General features: G+C 38.9%; 1 protein-coding gene and 1 pseudogene across 1 annotated transcript in view; both read left to right on the plus strand.

Annotated features, from left to right (window-relative positions):
- The window catches only part of HS6ST3 (heparan sulfate 6-O-sulfotransferase 3), a 667560-nt gene that overhangs the window by 484819 nt on the left and 155383 nt on the right, over positions 1 to 27358 (plus strand). The window lies entirely within an intron of this gene.
- LOC122495973 lies at positions 9754 to 26940 on the plus strand (annotated as a pseudogene).

The raw sequence follows: 27358 nt of genomic DNA on the forward strand, positions 1-27358 counted from the left end.
ATAACATGCAGCTGATGCAACTCAAAATTGGACATGAGAATCAGTAGCAGGAACCTATGGCTGTACCTCAGGATCAGAAATGTCCTAGGAGCACCTTACTCCAAAACAGAATGGTCAAGCTCTTTTGTTGGTACCGTGAATAGACAAACAATGCTTCAGGAAACAAATCTCTGGAAATGATTTTCCTCAATGGATCTAGCTGCAGAGATGATAATACTTCCAAAAATGGAAGTTATTTGAAGAATGATCTCAAAGAAGGCTCTATTTTAGGTGGAGGAAATATTCCACCTCATAATGTGGACCCATCCTGAACCAGAAATACCGACTGTTCAAGTTGTGATATGTATGCTACGATCACTGGGAATGAACCATGAAAAGATCCAGAAATCTAAGAATCCTATTGTTTAATAGGATTCAGAGCATCATCACAGCATCAGAGCATGGGTTGCCACAGTAGTGCTTCTCACTGCTAGCACACACTCACAGTGCTCGGGAAGCAGGCATGCAAAACTGGGAAACTCAGCACGTCTCAGGCACAGACTAGAGCCAGTTTTGTCTCCTTGCCCCCTTTTCTGTGTGTGTGTGTGTGTGTGTGTGTGTGTGTTTGTTTGTTTATTTATTTATTTATTTATTTATTTATTTATTGCTTTGCTTTGTTTTGCTTTGGGAGAAGAGGGAGAAATGAAGAGGGAGCAATGAATCCGGTGTTTACTTGTAGCAACGGAGACCGATAGGATCGTATGACTTCAGAGACGGTTTCATGAATGAGGAAGCAGAAGCCCAGGGGGTTCGAGTGAATGTCTAGTAGAATTCACAAGAGTCAGAGAGCTGGACTCAACCCCATACCTGTGATCCCTTTTTGCCAGTGTCTGTTCTGTGTTGCTGCTCTACCTTTCATAACCCGCTTGGGTGAAATGTAATATGGAGATGACAGAGCCTGACCACGCATGGACATCTCTGTAAGTGTGTTTGACCTTATTACATGCACTTTAGTGACAGCATTCACACTATCTGAAAAAAACCAAGCACACGTAATAGAGAACATCACTTAGTGTGGACACTCTACTGACACCGGTACAATATGTATTGAACTATACTCTCTTAGTTCATAAATAAATCTATTTAGGAATGATGAATCATCTTGATCATTGATTTGTTGGGTTTAACTCCAATTTAGGCAAGAGAATTTGGATCCCATCTACCACATTAAAGGAAATGAAATGCCATGCAGATTGCCAAGAGAAGGGCTGGGTTTTTGAACTTGCAAATAGTTTATTAACAATTTGGTAGGTCATTTCCCCTCTAGTTCAGTTTGTTCATGGTCTGCTTGAAACTATGTGACCTTTCAGATTTCTTCAAAATCTTTGACGCTTGATTGGATGCCTTTACAAAAAAGATTTGTTACTAATAGTCAAGATGAAATTCAACAGACTCAGAAAGATGATCTCATAGCAGACAGCACTTAGGATTTTTAATGATAAAAAGGAAGACACAGAAGAACCCATATTAAAAGCATAAGTTTGGAGGGTTGAAAAATAAGTAATGTAGCCGTATTATGCATTGTGATTATAAACTGCTGAATTCGCGTTTACTGTGACAAGAGTCTCCAATTTATTGGATGCATGTCATTGCAATTTGCCCTTTCTTTTACGTGTCTTTCCATGATGAATGCCAGTGCTGGGAAATGAAGAGCTCTTACCCTTTTCATACTTTGCTGAATGCTGGTGAACTTGCCAATTGATGCTTCTATAATTTTTTGTTTCAAGGTCACCTGGGGGGACAGAGTCATCCAAACAAGGTCACTGACTATGTTGAAGGTTAATAGCTGTTTCTTGAAAGGAAAAGTCATGGAAAAATTAGGACACTGAGGATATAATTACTAGAAGATGGAAAATGGATTAGGAGAATATTTTTCTTTCAATAACGTAATTCATTTACAGTACAATGTGATAAATAGTGCTTGGACAACTAAGGTCATTTGGTCTGCTCTGAGTAATTCAATTAGGAGAAATCTGAAAGCGATAAGTGCATGGTAGGTGGGAGCTGTAAAAGCACTGGACTGTTAATAATTTGAGACTTTCTCATCCCTTTATGCGGATGAAAGTGGATCAATTATGTGAACAGGCAGGTCTCCGTATTGTCCTCATTTTGTGTATGGGTCCTGAGGGAGATTGCACAAGGACCCCAAACGGTGAAGCAGAACTTTGCCTTTTGGAAGAGTTTCACTGTCTTCAGTGTGATTTTCAATCCAGGAAAAATGCAGTAACACGCTTTTTTTTTCCTTTTCAAGTCATAATTTCAATGTCCTAAGAACGGAGAGCTCTTTTGATTCAGAGCAGCTACTAAGAACTAGGACAAACATTCAACTGCTATTTGAGAATACTTGTAGTGTTATAGCAAGCTTGGGCTGCCCAAGCTTTCTTGAGAGTACAGCCCCAATGAGCATGTCGGGTAGGCTTTTAGTGCATTTTCCTTAGATTTAGTAGCCTTCTCTCTACCATCCAGCAGACACTGGGGGTGGAATCTAAATTGAATTTAGCCCAAAGCAAATCTGCTAACAGTGTTCATGTTTTTCAAATGAAAAAAATTAGAATACATGATTCGACAATTACAAATACATTTGTACTTGAATCTTGAAATATCCTAGAAATGTGATTAGCACACATATGCTATACTTGAAAAGTACATAGAGACTTTTAAAGGCTTTTAAAAAGTTGCATCACATTGGGGTGCCTGGGTGGCTCAGTTGGTTAAACATCTGACTCTTGATTTCAGCTGAGGTCATGATCTCACAGGTCGTGGGTTCAAGCCCCACGTCAGACTCTGCACTGACAGTGTGGAGCCTGCTTGGGATTCTCTCTCTCTCCCTCTCTTTCCGCCCCTCCCTCACACACTCTCTCTCAATAAACAAACAAACATACATACATTTAAAAAAGTTGCCTCACATGTTTGATTGTTCTAACATATGTCTCGTTTTCCATAGCATGACCTGTATCTAAATAGCTAAGAATGAATCATAGTCTTAATTCTGTTCTTCATCAGTGCAACTAAGTTGCACACAAAAAAGCAAACTAAGACACCACTGTTTCCTACTGGTTGTTCTCAGTATTAATCAGTGTAACAGGACTTTTGGCTATTAAGTACAGCGCTTTATACCAAATGTAAATTGACTTAAAAATTTTTTTTGAACGTGTCTAAAAAAACACATTGACCATTTGGAAAATCCAAATGGTATAAATGTTGGAGTATGCAGATATCCTTATGACATTTTATTTTATGGAAAGCTGGAAATGGGTAAAACTATTCATAAGCACGTTCATACTAAAGTTCTTCTATCGGTAAGGAAAAGGCTTTGTTGTGTCCATTCTCTGAGGCACTGAAAGAAAAACTCTTACCTGAGTCATATACTTTCACCTGCCAGGGGAAAACTAGGAAGAAAAGAAAGAAGAAACACAACAGTAGCAAAAGGATCCCAGTTTATAAAACCTTTCTGGAATTTAGCTTTTTGCGTTTGTTTCTTCCCTTGGACATCTCTCGAGCCCCCTTAATATGGACATTTACCCACGTTTTGCCTTGTCTCCTGTTTATCACAATATGCCCTCTGAAGATTTCATCCTTTCCTATCACTTTAATTGTCCCCTCCCTAGAGCTGATTTCTCAATCAAAAAAGTAATACATTTTTGTTTTGGGTCTTACTCCTGTATTTCCATGAGCTACTAAAATACAATGACTTCCAAGTTTGTAGCTCCTAATTGGCAATGATGGGAGTATATAACACCAGAGAAATTGGCCAAATCTACAAATTACACTCTCCTCCCCTGAAGTCAGTTGTTTACTATTTACCAGTGCACCATTAGCTGTTACCTGAATTTCATAATTTCACCTCAAACACAACATGGATAAAAAAGAATTCATGTAGGGGCGCCTGGGCAGCTCAGTTGGCTGAGCGTCCAACTTCGGCTCAGGTCATGATCTCACAGCTTATGAGTTTGAGCCCCGTGTTGGGCTCTGTGCTGACAGCTCGGAGCCAGGAGCCTGCTTCGGATTCTTTGTCTCCCTCTTTCTCTGCCCCTCCCCCAACTCGTGCCATGTCTGTGTCTCTCAAAAATTAATAAACGTTAAAAAAATAAAAAAAAAAGAATTCATTTATCGAACCAGTCATCTCTCCCCACACTCAGACTATCTCTTGTTGCCTCAGGGACGGCACCATTTTTCCACCCAGTCTCTTAATGTGGAGTGCCCCTGGCCCCAGTCCTTGGTCCTCTTTGTTTCGCTGCCTCATCTTCACTGGCTCCTTTGGTAATTTCATCTTGTCTCATGACTTTATGTATGGTTTCCATGCTGAGCACATCTCCATTTATGTCTCCATCGCAGACCTTTCTGCAGACCCCCACATCCCATTGCCTACTGAACATGCCACGTGGATAGCTCACAGACATCTTGAGCTTCCATATCTGCTGCACTGTGCTCCAGGTAATCTGCTCCAACCTCAGTTCTCTCTATGTTAGTTTATAACAACTCTATCTTTCTAGTTGTCCAGGCCAAAAAATGCCCTTGAACTCTTCCTTGACTCCTCTCTTTATTTCACACCCCTTATCCAGGTTTTCAGGAGGAACTCTCGTTGGTTTAACCATGAAAATATATCCTGCTCACTTCTCACCCCCTATTTTGCTGCATCCTTGCTGTGAGAACATTGTCCTGTCTCACTCGGATTACTGCTGAGCCCTACTCAGGGACCTCCCTGTTCTATCCTTGCTCCTTTGTAATTTTCCTCAATGCACACTCAGTGTAATCCCACAAAATGTAAATTGGATCATGCTCCTCTTTGGCCCAAATGCTCTAATGGCTCCTACTTCACTCAGAGTGAAAGCCAAAGCCCTTACTATGGACTGTAAAAGCCTTCACGATCTATCCCAGATTTACTATGTTTTTCATTTCCTATTATACCCCTTCTTGTTTGCTCTGAGGTAGGTATACTGACGTTCTTGTTGCTCACTGAACCTGCTACACATGCTGCTATTATTCCTTCTGCCTGGAATGTTCTTCCCCCCAGATACATGCTTGGCTAATTTCTTCTGTCTCTTTCCTGCCTTTGCTCATATCACTCCTCCTCAATGAGGCCAACCCTGACAACCTTTTCAATATAGCATCCTGCTCCACTTTTTCCCACAGTACTATTTCTGCCATACCCCGCGCTGATTTTTTCAGAACACTTAACATCTTCAAACATGCTGTATCATTTATATTTTTATGATACCTATTGTTTATTGTTTGTCTCTCCCACCTAGAAGTCAAACTACATGAGAGCAGGACTGTTGGCCATTTCGTTCCCTAATTTATGTGAAGCATGAAAAACCATGACTGCAAACAGTGGTACTCTAGAAATATCTATGAGTGAATGATCTCTCTTGAAAGGTAATTCACCTTTGACTTTTCTTTCCTTCTCACTTTCAATCTCTACTGAAATCCCTCCTTTTGTAAGTCCTTCCTCGTGGCTTTACCTCTGAGGGGCTCAAAGAATACGGTAAGTTCTAAACGAGTGGGCCATCTTTGGGGTTTTGTTCCAGAAGCTGAGGCTGATATGAGGGCTATGTTTATCTGAAACAGTCAGGCACAGGAAGAGTACAAGAATGAGGGTTGAATGTCACATCAGGAGGTAAAACTTATTTCAAGTCCAAGAGGCATGTGCAGACTTGCCTGGAAACAGGTAACAGAGCTAAAGTGTCAGAAGATTGAAATAGAAGAATGATGCACCAGGGGAAGCAAAGTGTGAAGCCCCAGACAATGGCCACAAGTAGGCCTGTGGGTATATTTCTACTGGCCTTCAAACCTTGCTGTGTGTGGGTGGGTCAGTCAGATAAAGCCAAGTAATAATATTACGTGTCTTTCTAATGTTTCTTCCATTCATTCTGTCTATTACATTCCTACTATTACCTAAATCCCTGCCAACAGGAGTTGGTGATACATGCGTAGCCTTTTCTTTGTGACAACCCCTCTCTAATCCAACCTTTTTCTCAATCTCAATACCAGATTCCTCTTCCAGATCACAGTGTCAATCCTGTCACTCCTTCCTTTTAGAATTCTTTAGTTCCTCCTCAATGGCTACTGGCTAAGGACCTGACTTGTTAGTCTAGAATTCTAGGTTTGACTCCAACCTAGATTTTGAAACTTCTTTCTGCCTGACGTCCCTGTGATCAATCATTTATTCATTCATTCAACAAATTTTTGTTGACCCATAGTACATGCGAGGAATGGGCCAAAATTTATTATCCTACTTGTACCATTCCCTAAGTCCCCACTATTTGTTCTTGTCGCTGCCCCTTTCCTAATGCAATTCTCTTTTCCTGCAATGTTCTTCTTCATTATATATACCTCTGACTATAGAAATCATATTTATCTTTCAATACTTAGTTCAGATGCCTTGCCTTCTACATCGTCAGCCCTGACCATATCCATAATGGCCCATCTTCTGATACAGACTCAACATAGAATGCACACCAACAGACAATCTTGTCCCTCCTATTGCCCCTGGCTTGGCTCCTTTGCTGCACCTTCCTCTTCACATAAGTGAATCTGCTTGTTATCCCTAAGCATGCGATACCTTCCTCACCTCATCCCCTGGCTCACATTTCTCTGTTGGCTTGTAGATCCCATATTCCTCCTTTGGTCATTAAAATGGTTCAAAAGCATCTCCTTTAACAATGATTTCCTTGTCTCCTTTCTCAGACCAAATCATAATAACCCTTCCTTCCTTCAGACACTCTCAGCATCTGGCTCTGTCTGCCTTGGGACACCTGCTCCATACTGTTTTGCATTCAATGAGTTACTGACATACGTTTTCTGTCATGTGGCTTGAAGCTCATTTGGACCTCAGGCACTGTATTCTCTTTGGTTCCCTATCCCCACAGTATGTGGTCCAATTCTCTGTTCATAGGAAAACCTTCGGTAAGTATAGAATGAATGAATGCAGAATGTGGAATGCATATCTGACTTGATACGTTCACTGTCATGATAAATATCAGATATGTAAAAGTTTAATACCTGGTATATAGTCTCAAGCATATAGTCTAAGACCTATAAATTGCATTAAATTCTACTATTATATATAATGCTGTCAATTCTATATATACATACATACACATACACATCTATGTATGTATAAAATATACCATGTTAAGTTTCTACTATATATCTGGTATGTGTGGTTGTGTATAGTAGATATGTGTATGTGTATATATACACGTGTGTATGTGCATATCTATATATACACATGTGTATGTGCATATATGCATATATATGTATGTGTATATATATAATACTGTATTAAATCTCTACTATTTTATATAATACAGTAATATAGTACAGTCTTTCTGTATAGATACATATATAAACACATCTTTATATATACACATGCATAAGCATACACGTGTATATATAAAATTTGAATAATAGAAATGTAATGTCATTGCCTTTCCTTGGGCTAAATGTATCAAGAAAGCTCAATAATTAAATACTAGAAAGTATAGGTCAGAGTATCATGGTCTCATGGCTGTCTAGTGCAGGACATGGGCCACATGTGTGACAGTAGTGACACCTGCATGGTGTTGACACAGGCCACTTAGGACATCTCTTGCCACAGAGAATATGCTATGAGCTGTGAGAGTATCTCATAGACCTCCCAATGGCCACTGGAAACAATGGTGCTTTTCCAGTTCCTGACCTTGTCCCTTTGTCCCAGCTATTCTGATACTCTGCCTGTCAGGTCAACCCTTTCCCTAGTTCCTGACTCTCTTTCCATCTAAGGGAGCAATCATCTCTCCAAGAAGAGGTTAGGCCTTCTGGAGCACTGGGAAAGGTAGTGCCGGGGCATGCTAGATGACTCTGCTGTGTGAAAAATGGATTTTCCCGAGTGTAAAGGCATCCCCCACCTGACCCCCACTCAAACGTAGGTAATTCACTCCCTGACAGTCACCACATCAGCGAATCCCCATCTGTGGTCTGAGGCCCAGGAAGAAATGCACAAACACACATTTTCTTTCCTTTCCACCCTCCTTTCTTTTCCTTCCCCTCTGTCTGCCCACCTATCTCTTGCTTCCTGGTTCTTTGAGATATGGCTCCACTTTGATGTATTTGGTACTACACAATAAAAGGTTCTGATGATGGTTAAACTAACCATTGTCACCTTGTATTGAATTGTTGAGATATAGGCTTATGGGTTGAAAACATCTCACCTATTTGTTCTTGATTGTACAGTGCATTATAAAAAAAGTTTTGTGTGCTTCTTTGAAAGAAAGATTGAATTCAAACAGGCAAGTCGTAATCTGTGAATTTTGCCTCTAGTCTTTGAAGACCTTTGTGGGGGTATGGGTTCTGAAAATATTGCTGCAGTTAGCAACGGGACTCTTAATTACTCTAAAACTGAATTTAAAAAGGCATTGCTGGCCATCTTTGAGCTCATATTTGGTAGCTCTTTAGAAATGCCATAAAAACAAGTGGCACTGATAAAGGAAGTAAGGAAGGCTTTCTTATGGTGTCACAAAGTTCAATCACATATAATAATCACATCATAATAATCATCAGTGAATTGACAACCAAAATCTCATGGTTGACCATTTGCTCTGCAAGAAAATGCAAATGCTTTTTAAAAAAACATATTTTTAAAATGTCAATACTATTTGGGGTCTTGTGTTTGCTAAAAGCTTTTCTGAGGTAAGTATGAAGGCAGGAGAATCTCACTTCACGACTCATTCTGGTCTTGAACCAAGAAGGTGGGAAGACCTGATTGTCTATTCGCCATGTGTCTGATTCTTACCTCCCACCCCTTCCCAAGGAAACTGAGGCTGAAGAGTAGGCAACGTAGGAAATCTTCTGAAATCTTTGTTTTTAATTTTTGTTCAATCAAATATTCTGATTGAAATGAAGGAAATCTATACCGAATCAGACTCTCTATGGTTCATTTTTCATCATGAATGTAAGAACACACATCCCATCTTTATCTCTTGTACGCATACTTAGATGTACCTGTTCCTCAAGCCATCATTATTAGAAAACAGCCCGGAGTTACCATGTCTGCAGCGATTATTTAATTTGACAAGGGCAGTACCAATTTTTCCCTACAAGAGTTTACATTACAAAATGTTGAAGAAGGAACTTCTTGGCCGACTTGGCCGCTTTACCAGCAATTTTTGTTATTTTTAAGGTGTTTTAGAAGTGAGGTAAAAGCTCACCTGAGCCCTTAGGACACTGTTAAGTTTATATCTTCTCTCTGCCAGTATCTGTCAAGGGAGAATAAAATGAGCATCTTAGTTCCTTACTTTATGCTTTTCAGTGCAACTGAATTTCTCAATCTCACACACTTATGATGACAGGGATTGGAGACACTGAACCCCAGAGAGTGGGTGGGTCATCCCCTTTCCTTGAGCAGGCTAAATCAGGGGGCATTGCAGATGTGTTAGAAAATGTGCTTCAAAGACTAGTTCAACAGGGAATACCAAAGTGTTTGGAGCAAACAAGATTATTGCTTATCTCCGGGAAGTTGAATGTCTTAGAAAACATTATTATCGATGTTCAGAACATCATTGAATTCTTACTCAAAACTTGTAAATGGGCTGCCAAGGGGAGGGTTGCTGATTTTTGTTTAGTTTTTTTTTCATTCGTTATCTATCCTCAAATAGTTAGACTTCTTGGAGGCCTACATAAAACACTAGCCCTTTCATTTAAAAGACTGTTAGAAGACTGTATGTTATACCAGAAATGAGTTGTCTGCAGGAAGAAAATTCTGATCGTATGCTGGAGAATATCAATGCTAGCGCTGAGAAAAACCAGGCATTATGGATAAAGAATGAAATGAAACTCTACCAAGTACACACAGATCTTTTCCCTTCCATATTTGCCACATACGTATTTTGATCCTGGGAAAGAAGGAGAGACAGACAGACAACATGATGATAGAAAGTAAAGATGTGTCTTCCAACATTTATTTTCCTGTTAACCTTCTATCATGCTGTTTTAGGGCTCTCTACAGATTCTGAAACCAGATCCCACATCTCAAGAACAAAGGAGTGGGCTGAACACAGTTCATGCTAGTAAGAGATGTCACTCATTTTCATTGTTATTATGATCACCACAGTTATAATTCAGAATCTGCGGTTGCCAAGAGGAAATTAGATAATGTATAAAACATAGCAATAGATATAATCCCCTCTAGAGCTTCCAATTTAGACTCCTATTTCTGTGCCTTTGTTCATACCTGAGAGAATTATGAAGATTGTCTTTGTCCTACCTTTGAAAACACATTATTAAAAATAACTCGTGTGAGTTTTTTAAAAAGGCAAGCAAAACAAATTACAGTGATGGGACTAGAGTCCAGGTATACTTAAAAGTTATACTCTGAGTTGGGCACAGTAGACCACTAATGCAATTAGTAATTTATTCTCCATTATGCTTTCCATCGTGATTTCTCAGGATGCTTTACGATATCCCAATTATATCACATACACTTTCATTTATTGAGGGAAACCTCATTTTATTCCTATCACAAACTTATCTTCAAAAGATAGACTAGGAGTACATTGTTGGAATTAATTCTGACCCTATCTCAAACTTCTCCTCTGGGACTAGAATAAGGGCCAGGAAACAAAATGAAACCAAAATATGACAGTATGGAAGAGGTGTGTTCGAGGCCAAGTCTCTAGGCTTAAGATAAGGGCTACCATAAAGCTTTTTTCCTTTTGGCTATGCTCCACTCTGAGCCATTCCATAGGGGAATGAGAGAAAGAGGGACAAAAGAGCGATGCTGGTTGGATTCTTCAATAAATTGTCTGTGCTGAGAAACTAGGGCTAATGTGCCTGAGCTCCAAGATTTAGGTGGGTTCTAAACCTTAGATTTCATAGCAAACTGACTGGTTTTATGTATATTATACCTAAAAAGTCTTATGGTTGCTCTAAAGCCATATTTGGGATGCCTTTTCACTGGATGCTGGTTGTCAAAACCTAGATGTGTCATGGCCAAATGGATTACTCTTTCTTTAAGTGTGTGTGTGTGTGTGTGTGTGTGTGTGTGTGTGTGTGTAAAAGAGAGAGAATGCATGTGTCTCTTTGGCATTCCCTCCCCCCGCTCCCCAGGACATGCCTCAAATAGCAAAGCAAGAAAAGAAGAAAAGTAGAATCACTCTAACTCTAATATTAATTCAGTACAAGCAAAGGGATATTCTTTCCTTATTTTTATTTATTGCAAAGCAAAATTTTAAACATAACAAGGATAATTTTAAAAAGAGAAAGAAAGACATCTAGAAGTCATTCACATTCAAGGTGGAACAAGAATGGACTGGATCAAGAATCCTTAAGTGCATCTTGTTATCATTGTTTCAAAAGAAAATTTTTCGGAAGCCTGAAAAGTGCTTTGCTATGAGCGCTGGTGTTTTAAAAATGCTATTGGCAACTTTTGCAGAAGGGACTTTTGTGAAGAACCTGCCTGGTTGTGGTCACGTTGACACTAGGAGTGTTCAGTGACGTCTTTCAGAATCTTGCATGGCAGTAGCTCTGGAAAAAGAAGTGGAGAGAGAGGGATGGAGGAGTGTCTGTTCTAAAACTTCGTTTTAATAAGTGCATGCTCAGTATTCAACATTGCTGTTCACAAAATTGTGAAGAAAAAGGGGACACCATTGCCAGTTGCTGAACTCAGGATTCAATAAGATGATTAAAAGGCATTGGCCATAAGGAGGCACATCAAACTGAAGCAACATCTGACTCTGCCCTTACATACAACTGTCACCACATTAAGATGAAAAACATTCTTGGCATTCTAGAATGTTCAGTAGTACACTTCCCCCTAGAGGTAGCAATGATTTTTTACTTCTATCACCATTGACTAATTATTTATGCCTTACTACTGATGTGCATAAAAATGAAATAACATTGTATGAACTTTCTGTGTGTGTCTGGCTCCTCAACATGATATCTTAGGAGATTTATTCACATTTTATGTATTGTTACCCTGTTTAATTTTCAATGCTGCCTACTATTTTATGTCTCAATGTATTTAGCTATTCTTCTATTGGTAAACATTTAGGTTGTTTCCAGTTTCTGGCTGTTATGAGTAAGAATTCTCTGAACACTCTTGTACATGCCTTTTGATGGATATACACACTTGTAAGTAGGAGCATGATTGCTGGATCATAGGGTATTAAAAATGGCAAACAGTTTTTCAAATTTATTTGCACCAGTTTGGCTTCCTTGAGGAAGATATGAACTTTCCAGTTACTCCACATTCTTGCCAATGAGTGGTATTATCAGTCTTCTGGATTTAGCTACTCTAAAAGGATTATTTGATTTGCATTGAATTAATGATTAATTCTATTGATTTTTGCTAATTTGTTATGTGGATATTCTCTTTTGTATAGTGGCTGTGTGTTATATATTTGTCCAATTTAAAAATTAGGGTTTGTCTTTTTTTTTTATTAGTTTGTAAGAGTTTTTGAGATATACCACACTAAGCTTTTTTTGGGTATATGTATTTAAAAATTTTTTTTTCAACGTTTTTATTTATTTTTGGGACAGAGACAGACAGAGCATGAACGGGGGAGGGGCAGAGAGAGAGGGAGACACAGAATCGGAAACAGGCTCCAGGCTCTGAGCCATCAGCCCAGAGCCTGACGCGGGGCTCGAACTCACAGACCGCGAGATCGTGACCTGGCTGAAGTCAACGCTTAACCGACTGCGCCACCCAGGCGCCCCGGGTATATGTATTTTAAATATCTTCTCTTCCTGGATTATTTTTCATTCTCTTTCTGGTATCTTTTGATAAATTAGTTCTCAAATCAATGAGCTATAATTTATTATTTTTTCTTTGATGTACATTGCTTTTATGTACTAATTAAGAAATTATTTTCTACCCTAAGGTATGAAGAGATTCTGTTTTCTTCTGGAAAAAAAATATATTTTTTTGCATTTGGTTTCTTGGTTAAATATGGTGTGAAATAATGGGACAAGGTTCATTTTTTTCTCATATGGATATCTCATTGCCCTAGAGCCATTTATTGAAAATAGAATTTTTTCCTGCAAAATTTTAGTGGCATCTTTGTCATAAATCATTTGACTGTATATGTGTGTATCTATTTCTGAACTGCCTATTCTGTATACACATAGTCTTTTGCAAATTTCTGCTTTGTATATTGTGGTTATATTTTTTTAATAATAAATATTCAACATAATACCCTCTTAATAAATAGACAGGATTTAATTTATAGATGCACTGAAATTTACTTAATCCCTATGGCTTATGAATTCACTTATTAAATTTATTTTCTCTCTTATGTATACTGAATCTTTACGAATCCTTATTCTGTACAAATGCAGTAACAATACCAGGGCAATTAATTTTTTAATGAAGAGACGCTCTATTATATAGTGTGAAATGCATTAATATAGAATCATAAGAACTGAATTCCAATCAAGATTCTGGCACTTATTAGGTCCAGCTACAATTTGGGCACAATAACACCTACTTCTCAGAATTGTAACAAGAATATAGCAGGAAAATGGACATGGGAATGCTTTGAAAATTATAAGTTACTATAAAAATATCTTTTGTTATTGGTAAATAATAAAAGCTTGGCAAGCATCCTATCATTTTAGCTTATTTGACAAACAAAATCACTCAAGCTTGTTCATGAGGAAATGGACCTTATCTGGGACAAGGCTCTAATCCAGAAGAGACCTCCAGTCTTCAGTAACTTTAAATTGTAGTAACCTTTTAAACATTAAGTACTTGCCTTATTTCCATAATTGGAGCCATCCTAAATCTGTAATTGTTGGGATAATTAAATAAATGATTTCAAAGTTTCAAGAAGAATTTGCCCTATGTTCCTTGTCATCACCTGATGAAGCAAGGCAGGCAGACTTTCTCGCCTAGATTGCAAAAATCGATGAAGGTGTCTCAGACATAAATTCAAAGGCCTGGGAAAATGATGAGAATAAAACAGCCCATAAATTTACTAAGGTTGGAGTCAGATAATTATGCATTGCTTGGACACTACCAATTTCAGCAATGACATTCCAGAAGGATGGTCCTCTTAGACATTTTAGAATGGTCTGCAGGAGACACAATGACCTTGACATCTTCAGCCTTCCCAAGGTAGAGATTGAGAAAGATGGGTCTGCCTTTGCTTATTCCAAGAAGTTGCTCCTCACATTGAGCTCCTGGGGTAGTTCTCAGGCCATCCTTCCTGAGCTTCTGGGAAATACCGATTTATTCAGACCTCTAGTCCCAGTGCCGTGACATTTTAGTTAACATGGTGTCCAGCCTGTTGCATGTTAGTCAGTAGAAATAGTAACCTGAGTGATGTGGAAACCATGCATTTCCTAAAAATCGAATGGCTGGAATTGGATGCAATTGTATATATAGAGAATGTAATTTATCATTACAAGTGTTTTGAAAACATAGACTTTAGGAGAACAGTACATGTTATTGGTGAGCACGGAGTAGATGAAATGTCCGCATGTAGGGGCTGAAAAAGAAGCAACGAGTCATTACTCATAGGTGCAGTGTCCAACAGTCATGAAATTGTTAAGAGTAAAATGTCACACACCTGCTTTGTTGATATATCAGTCAGTGACCTGGTTGACAGTTTTTAAAACCGTAAGAAAAAGGTACATTCTCCTTCAGTTTCAGTGAAGGAATGTTATGATGTGAAGACTGAAATGTTTTTTAAGTTTTCCTTCTGTCCTTAAAACTAATAGGGTATCTGAAATCATCAGAACCACAGTGAAAGAAGACAAAGTGACTGAGAAGCTGAAAATCATTTATCTGTGTTCTCTCAGAACAGTTAAACATTTAATTCCAAATTGCAGAGATAACCTAAAAGGAAAGCTATCCAGATTTTCTGAAGATTAGAGTGTTAAAACTTCTGTGTCTCATTACCTATTCTCACAACTGTTTGGTTAAGGAAAAGAGTGTCTTCATTAGCTTTGTAATCTAAATCCTTGGAGTGCTAATCAAGGAAGAAACAAACCCACGTGTTCTTTGGTGTTTTGTGATATCTATGTACTGCCTAGAAGAAATGCAACCTAGATGCAGACACAAAGAACTTGAGAGTAAAAGATTGGAAAAAGGGGCTCCTGGGTGGCTCAGTCAGTTGAGTGTCTGACTCTTGACTTGGGCTCAGGTCATGATCTCACTGTTCATGAGACTGAGCCCCATATAGGGCTCCACACTGACAGCATGCAGGCTGCTTGGGATTCTCTCTCTCTCTCTCTCTCTCTCTCTCTCTCTCTCTCTCCCCCTCTCCCCCTCTCCCCTTCCCCTGGTTCATTATCTCTCTCTCCCTCTTTCTCTCCCCCTCTCTCTCTTTCTCTCAAAATAAATAAATAGATTTTTTTTAAAAAGAAAGGTTGACAAAAGGTACACCATGAAACAGTAACCATTATGGATCTGGAGCAGTTATATTATTATCAAACAAAGTAAACCTCAATATAATAAATATCATTAGAAACAAAGAAAGACATTTTATAATGTTAAAATGGTCAATATATTAGAAAGATATAATCATTATAAATGTATACACATCTAATAACAAAGACCCCCCAATACTTAAAGCAAAAAATAACAGGTTTGAAAAGAGAAATACACAATCAAAAAATTAATGGTTGGAGGTTTAAATACTCCACTCCAATAATCAGTATAACAAATAACAGAAAATCAGCAAAGGTATAAAAGACTGAACAACATCATCAACCAATGTTACTTAACTGATATTCGGGCACATCTCACTCAAAAACTATAGAACACATTTTTGCAATGGAATATTCTCCAGGATAGACTATATGCTGGGCCACACAATATTCCCAATACTTTTTTTTAATGTTTACTTATTTTTGAGAAAGAGGAGCAAGCAGCACTGGAGAGGGGCAGAAAGAGGGAGACAGGATCTGTAGTGGGCTCTGTGTTGAAGCAGAGAGCCCAATATGGAGCTTGAACTCACAAACCATGATATAACGACCTGAGCCGAAGTTGGATGCTTAACTGACTGAGCCACCCAGGCGCCCCTCTGAACAGGTTTTTTAATAATTGAAATCATGCAAAGTATATTTTCTGACCACAGCAAAATTAAATTAGATATCCACAACAGAAAGAGATGTGTGCCAAACATTTGGGTACTAATAGACTTCTAAATAACCCACGGGTCAAAGGAGAAACCAAACAGGGAATCAAAAATTATTTTGAGTTGAATGAAGGCTAAAAAGAGGTGACCATTATTGAGTGCAACTAAAGCAGTGCTTAGAAGGAAATTTATAACTCTAGATGCTTATAACACCAAAAAAGAAAGTTTCTAATCCCAATAATCTAAGCTCCCATCTTGAAGAAATACAAAAAGAAAAGCAAACTAAATCCAGAGTAAGCAGCAGGAAGGAAATGATAAAGATGTGAGTAGAAAATTGTGTGTTTACAAATTACTGAGATGGACTCAAGAAGAAATAGAAAACCCGAAAAGTCCAGAATAATAAAGAAATGTAACTAGTAATTTAAAATCTTGCCACAATGGTCCTGCCTCTCTTGTCTTAAATAGTACATTCTATTAAATGTTTAAAGTAATAACAATCTTTACAAACTCATAAAATAGATGAAAAGGGAACATTCTCACCTAATTTTTTTCAGGCCACAATTACCCTGATACCAAAGCCAGACAAAAACATGGCAAGAAAACTATAAATGGATATCCCTCAGAAATATAGATGCAAAACTTCTTAACAAAATATTAGCAAAAAAAAAATTCAGAGGCATATCCAAAGTATTCTATAGCATGAGCATGTGGGGTTTATCTCAGGAGTGCAAAACTTTGAAAACTAACATCTGAAAACTAACTAATTGAATAACCATATTAATAGAATAAAGAATAGAAACTACATGGCTATCTCAATAGACACAGAAAATACATTTGATATATACATTTCTGGTAGGGATATACAATGGTACTGGACAGTACATGTCTAGTTTGGAAAACATTTTGGGAGTTTCCTAAAAAGTTAAATATAACTTTACCAGACAGGTTTATAATTCCAAGTTCCACTCCAGGATCTACAGAAAGAAATAAAAATATATGTCCACACAAAGAATTATATATGAACACTCATAGCAACATCATAATAGTCTCAAACTGGAAATAATCCCAATGCCTATGAATTTTAAAATGGGATGTATCCATATAATTAAATGCTATTCAGCAATAAAAAAATAACAAAATACTAATACATACTACAGCATGGATGAACCACAAAAACGTTATCTTAAGTGAGAAAGCCACACACATACACAAAACACAAATCTCTCTATTATATGATTCCATTTATACAAGATGTCCAAAAAAGACAAATTATTCAAACAGAGAGCAGATCAGTGGTTGCCTGGGTTTGGAGGTTGAAGCAGGATTGAGTGCAAACAGGCTCAAGGGAATTTTTTTGGAGTGATGGAAATGGTCTAAAACTGACTTGTGATGATGGTTGCTAACTCTGTAAATTTATAAATTTCACTTAATTCTACATATGCAATGGGTGAATTTTATGATATGTGAATTATACCTTTAAAAAGTGGTATAAAAATGTCTTCGTATTTTCATCTGTAAAAAATGGATATACACAATGTTGTGTGTATAAGAAATGAGATAATTCGTAGAAACAACTTTGCACAGTGTTTGGTGGAGTGAGTCAATGTTTGTCAGCATCCTCCTCCTCCTCCTCCTCCTCCTCCTCCTCCTGATCCTCATCTTTATACTGAATCTAAACATCTGTCTTCAAGACTCTGATCACTGAACTGAGCAGCAGAAAATGCTACCCAAGCCGGTGTAAATTGGTAACATTCCAAATTCATGGTCTCTAACTTTGGCTGAATGCTTGATGCCTCCTGGCAGTTCTGTGTCTCTCATTCAGAACCTTCTGTTCTTTTCACAGAGCTCTTCCAAACTTCATCTCCCTCCTCTCTCTTAATCACACGTGAAGGCCACCTCCCACTTCACAGAGAATAGCATGTCAATGAAGGGATCCTTTGAAGATATTTGTACGTCTGCAGTGATCTTTCCATCTTCTTTTCTACAAATGTCAAAATCGTCCCTCCTCCTTTTCTTGGGCAATTCTTGCTTCTGCCCTGGACAAAGTCCTTTGACTTCCTCAGGGACTTTATTAGCATTCTGCCATTACTAAACAAAATAAAAAATATTTGCCAATACAAAGCTCTTTTTCATTCTTTGTTTATCCATTCGTGCCTTCACTGATGTATCCAGCAAGTTTTTATTGAATGCCTACGTTGTGCCAAATACCTTCCCAAGGATCGGAGATAAGATGTTCAGCAAGAGAGAAATGGCCCTTGATCTCATGGAATTTATACAGTTTAGTAGAGAAACAGTAGTTAAAAATAGTTAGAAGAGTAATTAACTTTAATTATTAATAAGTACAACAAAGCAAAAATATGGGAATACTAAGAGAACATATAGGGGAAGTTCCAGGGATAGTTCACTGAAAGTTGTATTTAAAATGAATTGTGAAGGATGGATAGGATTTAGCAGGCAGTTGGAGATGTAGGACAGGGAGGTGGGGAGAGAATTCTGAGTGGAGGGATGACCATGTACAAATGTCTTGAAGCCAAACAGGAGAATTGCTTGGGTTTGGGACTAGAGAGACAAAATTTGAATCCCAGCTCTGCCACTGACTTTGTATCATGGTGTGGTCATGAGCAGTGAGTGACAGAGCCCATCTGAAGATCTAAGGGTACAGTATAGTCTTACTGTCCTGCAGGAATAACTTCATACTTTACATGCATTATCTCGCTTATTCCCTACGGTAACGGTGGGTATTATTACCTTCACTTTGAAATATGGGATCAGAGATTCATAGGGCTTGATTCACCCAAGGACACTGACTAGTAAGCGTTAAGACAGACTTTAAGTCTTTTTTGAATAAGTTATGTTACGGTGATTTTGGCAGAGAGCAAGGGCTCAATATCATTTCTTTTGTACCTATTTCTTTCTTTTGCTCTTCCCTCTGACGTCACAGCACCATCATCAATTCATTGGATTACATCACATCCATGCTCTTTTTTTCTGGTATTCCTTTCTTTCCAATATTTTTGTGAGGTTAAGATTTTGAGACTATTAAACAGAGATATGGTTAATTTTTAAATGGCTGAGGATGTTTTCATTGTATCGGTATCATTGCTGTTATTTAATATCACAGTTAGGATGTGACAGCAACATTTTTGAGCCTCAACTTCACTATTTCTAACCTAAGGGATTTGATCTAGAGAATAAGCATGGTCACTTCCATCTCTAATAGGCCAAGAATGTGTATTTCTGGACTTTCTATGTAAGTTAATTTTCAAAATTTTACTTCTTGATCAAATAGCAGTTATATTCTATGCCCTCATGAAAATAAGTAAATGAAAGTCATTCATGTAACTATTTCATCATGTTTCACGACATATAATTTATAGATAGGACAGTGCATCTAGTTAAGTTACTTTCTTATATAGAATAAATTTATGAGCCCAAGCATTTGAAATTTACACTGTAAGACATTTAAAGTGTCTTAAAGGTTTATATCAATACATTTTAATTACATAATGTCATCGTGATGAATTTATACCAGTACATTTGCCAATTTTTTGTTATGTAAGATGTCATTTAATCGTGGAATCAAAAATGCCTTTCTCATACTAAGATAGATAGTCTTTCAAGACAAGATAAACACCAGATTTCCACTTGTATTTGTTTTATTTATCATGCTCACAAGATAGTATGCCTATGGATTGTGCATAGAGTAATTTATATTTTGCTGATGCCAAAGTCTAGAAACAGTATTGAATATGAAGTGAAAGCACATTTGTTTTTTGTTTGTTTGTTTATTTATTTTTGAGAGACAGAGAGAGATAGAGCACAAGCAAACGAGGGGCAGAGAAAGAGGGAGACACAGAATCTGATGCAGGTTCCAGGCTCTGAGCTGTCAACACAGAGCCCAATGTGGGGCTGGAACTCACGGACCGCGAGAACATGGCCAGAGCCGAAGTCAGATGCTTAACCGACTGAGCCACCCAGGCGCCCCAGTAAAAGCACGTTTGTAAGGCCATATTTAAACAGAGAAATAGGTAACAGAAAGTAGCCACCACTTTAGGTAGACTTTTCCATTCTCTTAATGTCTAACTTTAACTTGTAACGAAATCTTCTGAGAGGGTCAGTATCCAATTAAACTCTTGTACTAAATGTTGAATACAGAAGCAATTGCTTCTTTACAGAAAATATGGCTTCTGGAAACTTCTAAAATGCATGTCATCTTTTGAGTATAAAAAAGCACATTTGTTATCCTAGTTCAGAGATAATTGCTTGCCATTAGGTTGGTTGGGACGTAAATTTTACTCGTTTCTGTCAGCTAGTGTGTCAACTTCCTAAACTCCCATCTCCATCTGTCCCACCAGTGACAAGCCGAGTATCATTCTGCCTTCCGCCAAAATGATAATGACTCATAAATGTAAATTTCATTGAAATCACACGTGTGGAAACATTTATTAACTTTTCTTTCTTTCTTCTTCTTCTTTTTTTTTTTTTTTAAGGAATAGAGAAATCAGATGGGTTGATCTTGGCTCAGCAACATTATATAAAAAAATCCCTTCCAAACGAATTCACTTTCCTTGTTACAAGAGTGTAAACATATTATTGATTTTTTTCCTTTTTTTTTTTTTTTCTTTTTGCAAGCATTATACATGCATTTGGCTGTCAGGGCTTTAGACATAATAGTGTCATAGCAAAGATACTTACTATGCCTTCCTCTAGGTTGTGGGGGAGATATTGTGAGACCAGCCACCTGCAATGTGCCCTTATGTCAGGATTCTTGTCTCTAACTTCAGAAACCACAATTTATCACTACAGACGGTGACTCTAGACAAATTCCTTTAATAAAAATGGCTTTTGTTTTCCATCTAACTACCGCTTTTGTTCTTTTCCAAGCAGTCACCAAGTCCTTGCTATTTGCCATGCTCTGTTTTAAGCTATTTATACATATTAGCTCCTTTTAATCCTTACCAGAACCCTTTGAGATAGATTAATGATGCCCATTCTACAGATGAGAAAACCAAGGCAGAGAGAGGCCTCTCTCACACGCACACATAGCTGGTGAGACGTGAAGCCAGGATTTGAACCCAACAGTCTGGTCGGGTGAAAGCTACCCTCTTATTGACGACACATCTTTTCACTTTTAGCATATTATCTTAGTCCTGAGAAAAGCCTAATCAAGCAGAGTGAGAAAACTGATGCGGAACAGGTGTAGACAATATCCTTAAGTGTACACAACGAAGGCAATTAAGTGGCAAAGCGATGCCTGGCTGATATCAAGGCGCATGCTCAGAAGCCTTCTGACATTCTAGGAAGCGCCGCCCCCTGGCCCCTTCCGGGCAAGGCGTTGCCCTGCTGAAGGGGACGAGGTGAGATAACCTGCCAGTGCTGCTGTCCCCGCATTCCATCCTATGCCTGGCCAAATCCTGTCAGAGGGTTGCAGAACTGGCCAGAGCACGCTCACTGCTGTGACACACGAGTTCTGAGGAAAGGAAGATGGAGAGGGAGGTGAGTGCCCAGAGAGAACCCCGCCCCCCACTTTCTTAGGTAGTAGGTACGATTAGTATGATGCGCATTCAACCTACTCATACAGCTCTAAAAAGAAAAAAGAAAAAAAAAAGAAAGAAAAAAGACAATGTAGTTTTCTTATAAAGATATGAGATCCTGGCACATTAGTCTTACATTTACCCTTGAGGATAAGAATTCTTGCTGATAAGAAGTGAGCTATAAAATATGGATACCATGTCTCAAGTATTTAAGGATAAAGCGATAAACATGCAGATGGGGCCATTAATGAACATTAATTGCTTTAAATTAGGTTTTATTGTGCAGTGGGTAAATTGGAAAGTACACATTTGCATTGGTAATAGAAAATTAATTTAACTGCTTCAGGAAGCAAAATATCACCTGATGTGCTAAAACCTGTTATTTGCGGTAGACTTAAAAGAAAACTTGAAGGGCACTGTATATTAAGAGAAAATAAAATGAAATAAAATAAAACAAAACCATAATGAACTATGCTGGAGGCACACACATATGTGAACACCTCCTTAGGTGTAAACCCTGGACAGCTACTGAGTGTGCCTAGGCCAAGAAAGGTCCAGATGGCGGCTGGCTTAATGTTATGTGTTTACTGCACTGTGTCGCTAAACCGTGGTGGTAATGTAATGGTGCACTGTAAATCTAGGAGTTATATGGGCCCTCAGGAGGCCTTTGGATTCTTCCTCCTCCCTCCAGGGAGGACATGTCTTGAAATCTTTCAGAGCAGATTGTTACCAACCCATGTCTAATAAGTGCTCAGAGGGACAGTGTATGCCCCCTTCCTCCGTGGCCCATTTCTAGCCAGTGCCCATCCGGGTGGAGAAAGTCCTCTCTCATGCACCTCGTGGTCTCTCCAGCAGTGGTTTAACCTCTGTCTTTTTATCTTATTTCTGAAGATAAGATGGTGGTTCTTCAACTTTCCTACACTTGGACACACTGTTCTTCTCTTTACCGCTTAATTTTTTTTTTTTTTTAATACTCATCTCCTTGTTTTACCCTGGATCCTGCTCTGAAAGAAGTAGTATTTAAAAAATGTTAAAATTTGGGGACACCTGGGCGGCACAGTCTGTTGAGCGCCGACTTTGGCTCAGATCATGATCTCACTGTTTGTGGGTTCCCCGCGACAGGCTCTGTGCTGACAGCTCAGAGCCTGGATCCTGGTTCAGATTCTGTGTCTCCCTCTGTCTCTGCCCCTCCCTTTCTTGCACTCTGCCTCTCTCTCAGAAATAAATAAACATTAAGAAAAATTTTTTAACAAGTTAAAATTTCTGTGACAACTTTTCATCCTAAGGCAAAAGTAGCAGGAAATTGTCATCATAGTTGTTACGCTGACTTAGCCAGTGCTGCTGCTGTTCCTTAAGACAGGGGAGAAGGAGAGACAAGTGTCTGGGAGGAGGAACAGGGAACTGAGGTTTAAGTAGCAGAAAATACACTGATGCAGGGTTGAGGGGACAAAATGAAGCTAGAGAAGGATGCGTGGATGATTCAGTTGGTTGAGCATCTGACTCTTGATTTCAGCTCAGGTCAAGAGCCCAGGGTCCTGAGATCAAGCCCCGCGTCTGGCTCTGAATTGAACGTGGAGCCTGCTTGAGATTCTCCTTTTCTCTCTCTCTCTCTCTCTCTCTAATAAAATTTTTAAAAAATGAGGCTAGAGATTTCTTTTGAGAGCCATAAAGTCATAGATTATTTTCAAAGCAGTGGGATTGAATGAGATAACCTAAGGAGTGGATGTGGAAAGTGGCATTAGATATAAAAAGAACAGAGCCTCGGGGCACTTCAGCATTCTGAGGTCTGAAAAGAGAGGGATGAACCAGTAAAGAAGATTCAGAAGAAGTGAAGCCAGAGATGAATAGAAAAATTAGGAGAATGTGGTGTCCTGGAAACCAAATAAAGAAATGCTTTAAGAAGATGGGAGTGGCCAGCTGTGTTTGATGCTGCTGGGAGGTCAAATGAGAGAAAGTCCTTGTTGACCTTGGCAAAGTCATTTTTAGTGGTGTAATAGGGACAAAGTCTGTTTGAGGTAGATTCAAGAGACAATGCCAGATGAAAAGCAGAGCTAGGTGAATGCAGACATCCTTTTCAGGGAGTTAAATATAAAAGGGAATAGAGAGCAGGATGGCAACGGAGGGGAATGTGAGTTCAAGAATAAGTGTTTTTAAGGTATGAGATCCAACAGCAAGAATGTATACTAGTGGGAATTATTCAGTAGCAGAGAGAAATGAAAATGCTAGAGAGAAAGGAAATGCCAGGGAGGGGATGATGTCTGGTACCCACAAGTCGAGTATTGATCCTGGATCTAGCTGGGAGTGTTCATCTGTGGCCATCGGAGGGAAGCCAGATATATGAGCGAAGATGGAGGAGGTTTAGAGATTTGGCTCATTGAATAATACATTGAACCATTCTTTTTAGATATTTGAATCGAATTTGTCTCAGGTAATCAAATATTTTCTTAGTTCTTTGAAAAATCCATTGGCCGTTGGCAGAGGGTCTCTTGTGCCAAATGGATAATGAGCAGTTAACAGAAATGGACTGTGTGTGGTGTTTATGCAGCCAAAGATCTGATAAGTGCTTTCTGCCGGGCATGGCTGTCCTCCCCGGGGGCCACCACTGATGCTCCTTGGCCATTCCTTCCTATATCTGGGACCAGACCCGCCAGTGCCACAAGAACCGACTATGAACTCTAACAGGGCTTTACTGAACACTTAGGGAAAATGAAGGCAATTTTAAGCCCCATGTAAAACGAAATACAGCACGAGAAAGGAAACACAATTCCTTTTCGGATCACCTGTGAATAATACATAGTGATAATAAAGTACATATTGACTATTTAACCATTTGGTGGGAAGTGTGTATAAGGGGTACACGAGAGTAAAATCCTTACATTCCACACTATGGAGCCAACACGTAATGTTTATGATGAAAAAATAAATAGAAGTATAAAAATGTATTTAGAAATGTGGATATAAAGGATAGAGAAAAAAAAACTTGAAAGTGGCTACTGTTGGAGAGCAAATATTACAGATGGGGCTAGTGGGACAAGGAGTGCTAATTTAACTGTAAGTTATGTAATATTCTAGGAGCTCCTGGGTGGCTCAGTCGGTTAAGCATTAGACTCTTGGTTTTGCCTCAGGTCATGATCTCACGGTTTGTGGGTTTGAGCCCTGCTTTGGGCTCCATACTGACAGCACTGAGCCTGGGTGGGATTCTCTCTCTCCCTCTCTCTCTGCCCCTCCCCTCTTCGCTCTCTATCCCTCTGTCTCTCAAAATAAAGAAACATTTTTTTTTAAGTTATGTAATACTCTAACTTTTGAAACTATTATTTTGTTTTTAGATGTCATTTTGATAAAAATATTTTAAGGCTGAGTAAATTATAATGTGGCATTACGGGCTGAATTGTGCCTGTCCCAAAATTTATATGCTGCGTTTCTGAACCGCATTTCTCCTTTTGTGGAGACAGCTTCTTTGAAGAGGAATTAAAATGAGGTCATTAGGGTGGACCCTAATCCAATAAGCCTAGTATTCTTAGAAGCAGGGAAATTTGGACACAGACAGAGGCAACACCACGTGAGGACATAGGGCAAAGACACTGTCTACAACCCAAGGAGAGAGCTCTCAGAAGAAACTAGCTCGGCCGACGTCTTTGTCTCACACTTCCAGCTTCCAGAACTGTGACAAAAGAGATTTCTGTCGTTTAAGCCATCCAGTCGGTGGTACTTTGTTACAGCAGCTGTAGGAAACTGATACACTTGGGACTCCTTTATGGCAGTTGTCCTATTGAGGACATGGACCCAGGGCGCATCCTTGTGATTAAGTATAGATTCAGTGGAAGAGAATTGCCACTATCAATCCTCTTGGGGAGTCCGGGGGAATCCGGTGCTGGAAATGAGCAGTCCTTGAAATACATCAGGCCAGCATCTTCAAGCCTGTCTCCGCTTCATCTACATTCTCTTCTGTGTGTGTTAATTTCCCCTTTGCCTCTCTCTTATAAGGGCACTCACAGTTGCATTTAGGGCCTACTGGGATAATCCAGAATAACCTCCCCATCTCAAGAGCCTTAATTTAATCACGTTTGCAAGAACACTTTTTCCAAACTTACAGTTCTCCGAATTAGGAACTGATATCTTTGGGTAACCATTACTCAGCCATCCACAGAAGGTAAATGGTATTTTATTGCTCAAAGCTAATAGAATCTTCCCTTTTGAAACTGCAAAATGATGTGTTTTGATGTTAGTTTCTGTCAGTCATTTGCTTCGTAGGCACTTGGTGGGTAATTTAATCTAGAAACTCATGTCCTTGATTTCAGGGCTATTTTATTGATTCTTTGAACTTTTTTCTCCAGTGCACTCCTGATCCTTGTCAAGAATTCCTACCTGTCAGTTGCGGGACCTCCTAGTTCTTCCACGTGAATTCTCTGGATGCTTATGTTTTCTCTTGTGTTTTCTGGTCCTTGGACTTTTTGCTCCAGTTCCTGAGAGCTTTCAACTTAGATCCTTTAACCTTCCTATTGATATTTTACATTTCTCACATTAAAATATTAATATCTAATAATACTTTTCCTCACTTTTATAGCCTCCAATTCTTATTTCATGACCACAATATTTTCTCATCTCTGATGATTTTTGAAAAAAAATTTTAATGTTTCTTTATTTTTGATGGAGAGAAACAGAGAGCAAGTGGGAGAGGGGCAGAGAGAGAGGGAGACACAGAATCTGAAACAGGCTTCAGGCTCTGAGCTGTCAGCACAGCGCCCAATGCAGGGCTCAAACTCATAAACCCCAAGATCATGACCTGAACCAAGGTGGGGCACTTAACCGACAGAGACACCCAGGCACCCTCTGGATTTTTTAATTAGTTTTTTTTTTTAAAACTTTTAGTTTCATCTCTTTTTCTTCCAAGGGCTTTAAAAAATCTGTTTGTTTCTACCTATCTCGTTTTTTAAATGTTTATTTATTTTGAGAGAGAGAGAGTGCACATGCACGAATGAGGAGGGGCAGAGAGAGAGAGAGAAAATCCCAAGCTTAAACTCACAAACCATGAGATCATGATCTAAGCCAAAATCAACAGCTAGATGCTTAACTGACTGAGCCACCCAGGTGCCCCACCTCTCTCATTTATGTGGGAAGATTTCTTCAAATGTGTGAATGTTTGCTCAAAGTTAGTGGTGAGGTAATGAACACTTATAAGGTGATGACAAAGCTCTTTTGCTGGGTGACCTCCAAGTGTCAGTTTCGATAAGTTTTTTGTTTTTTTGTTTTTCCTATAGGTGGTCCTTGCTCTTAGAGAGAAACCCTCTTTTTTCTGGGATGTGTGAGCCAAGCTGCTAGTATTGTGCGAGCTGAATGGGTAAAGAGGCTGGCTTCTCACCATTCATGAGCAGTCTTTCACTTCGTTCTCCATGGCCCTCAGATGGACTCATTGTTCCTGAGTTCATATGCTCTGATTTAGTCTCAATAGAAACTCCACATTCCTTTATTAAGACAAGGAAGAACCTTGGAAACATGGCCCCTCCAACTTCTGAGCCTTTTTGGGATCAGTACGTGCTCACCCGCTCACTTCTGCTTTCTCCATTCCTCCCTACCCTCCACCCCCAACAGACTTGATTTCAGCTCTGCTCTCAGAACTTGTGCTGATTTCCTTTTACTTGCTACTGTTTCCTTTTCTGTTCCCAAATGGAATATCCTTGTGAGTTTATGCCTTTTTTATCCCTTTACTGTTTTACTGTTTTTAAA

This window comes from Prionailurus bengalensis, chromosome A1 (genome assembly GCF_016509475.1).
Source record: "Prionailurus bengalensis isolate Pbe53 chromosome A1, Fcat_Pben_1.1_paternal_pri, whole genome shotgun sequence".
NCBI lineage: Eukaryota > Metazoa > Chordata > Mammalia > Carnivora > Felidae > Prionailurus > Prionailurus bengalensis.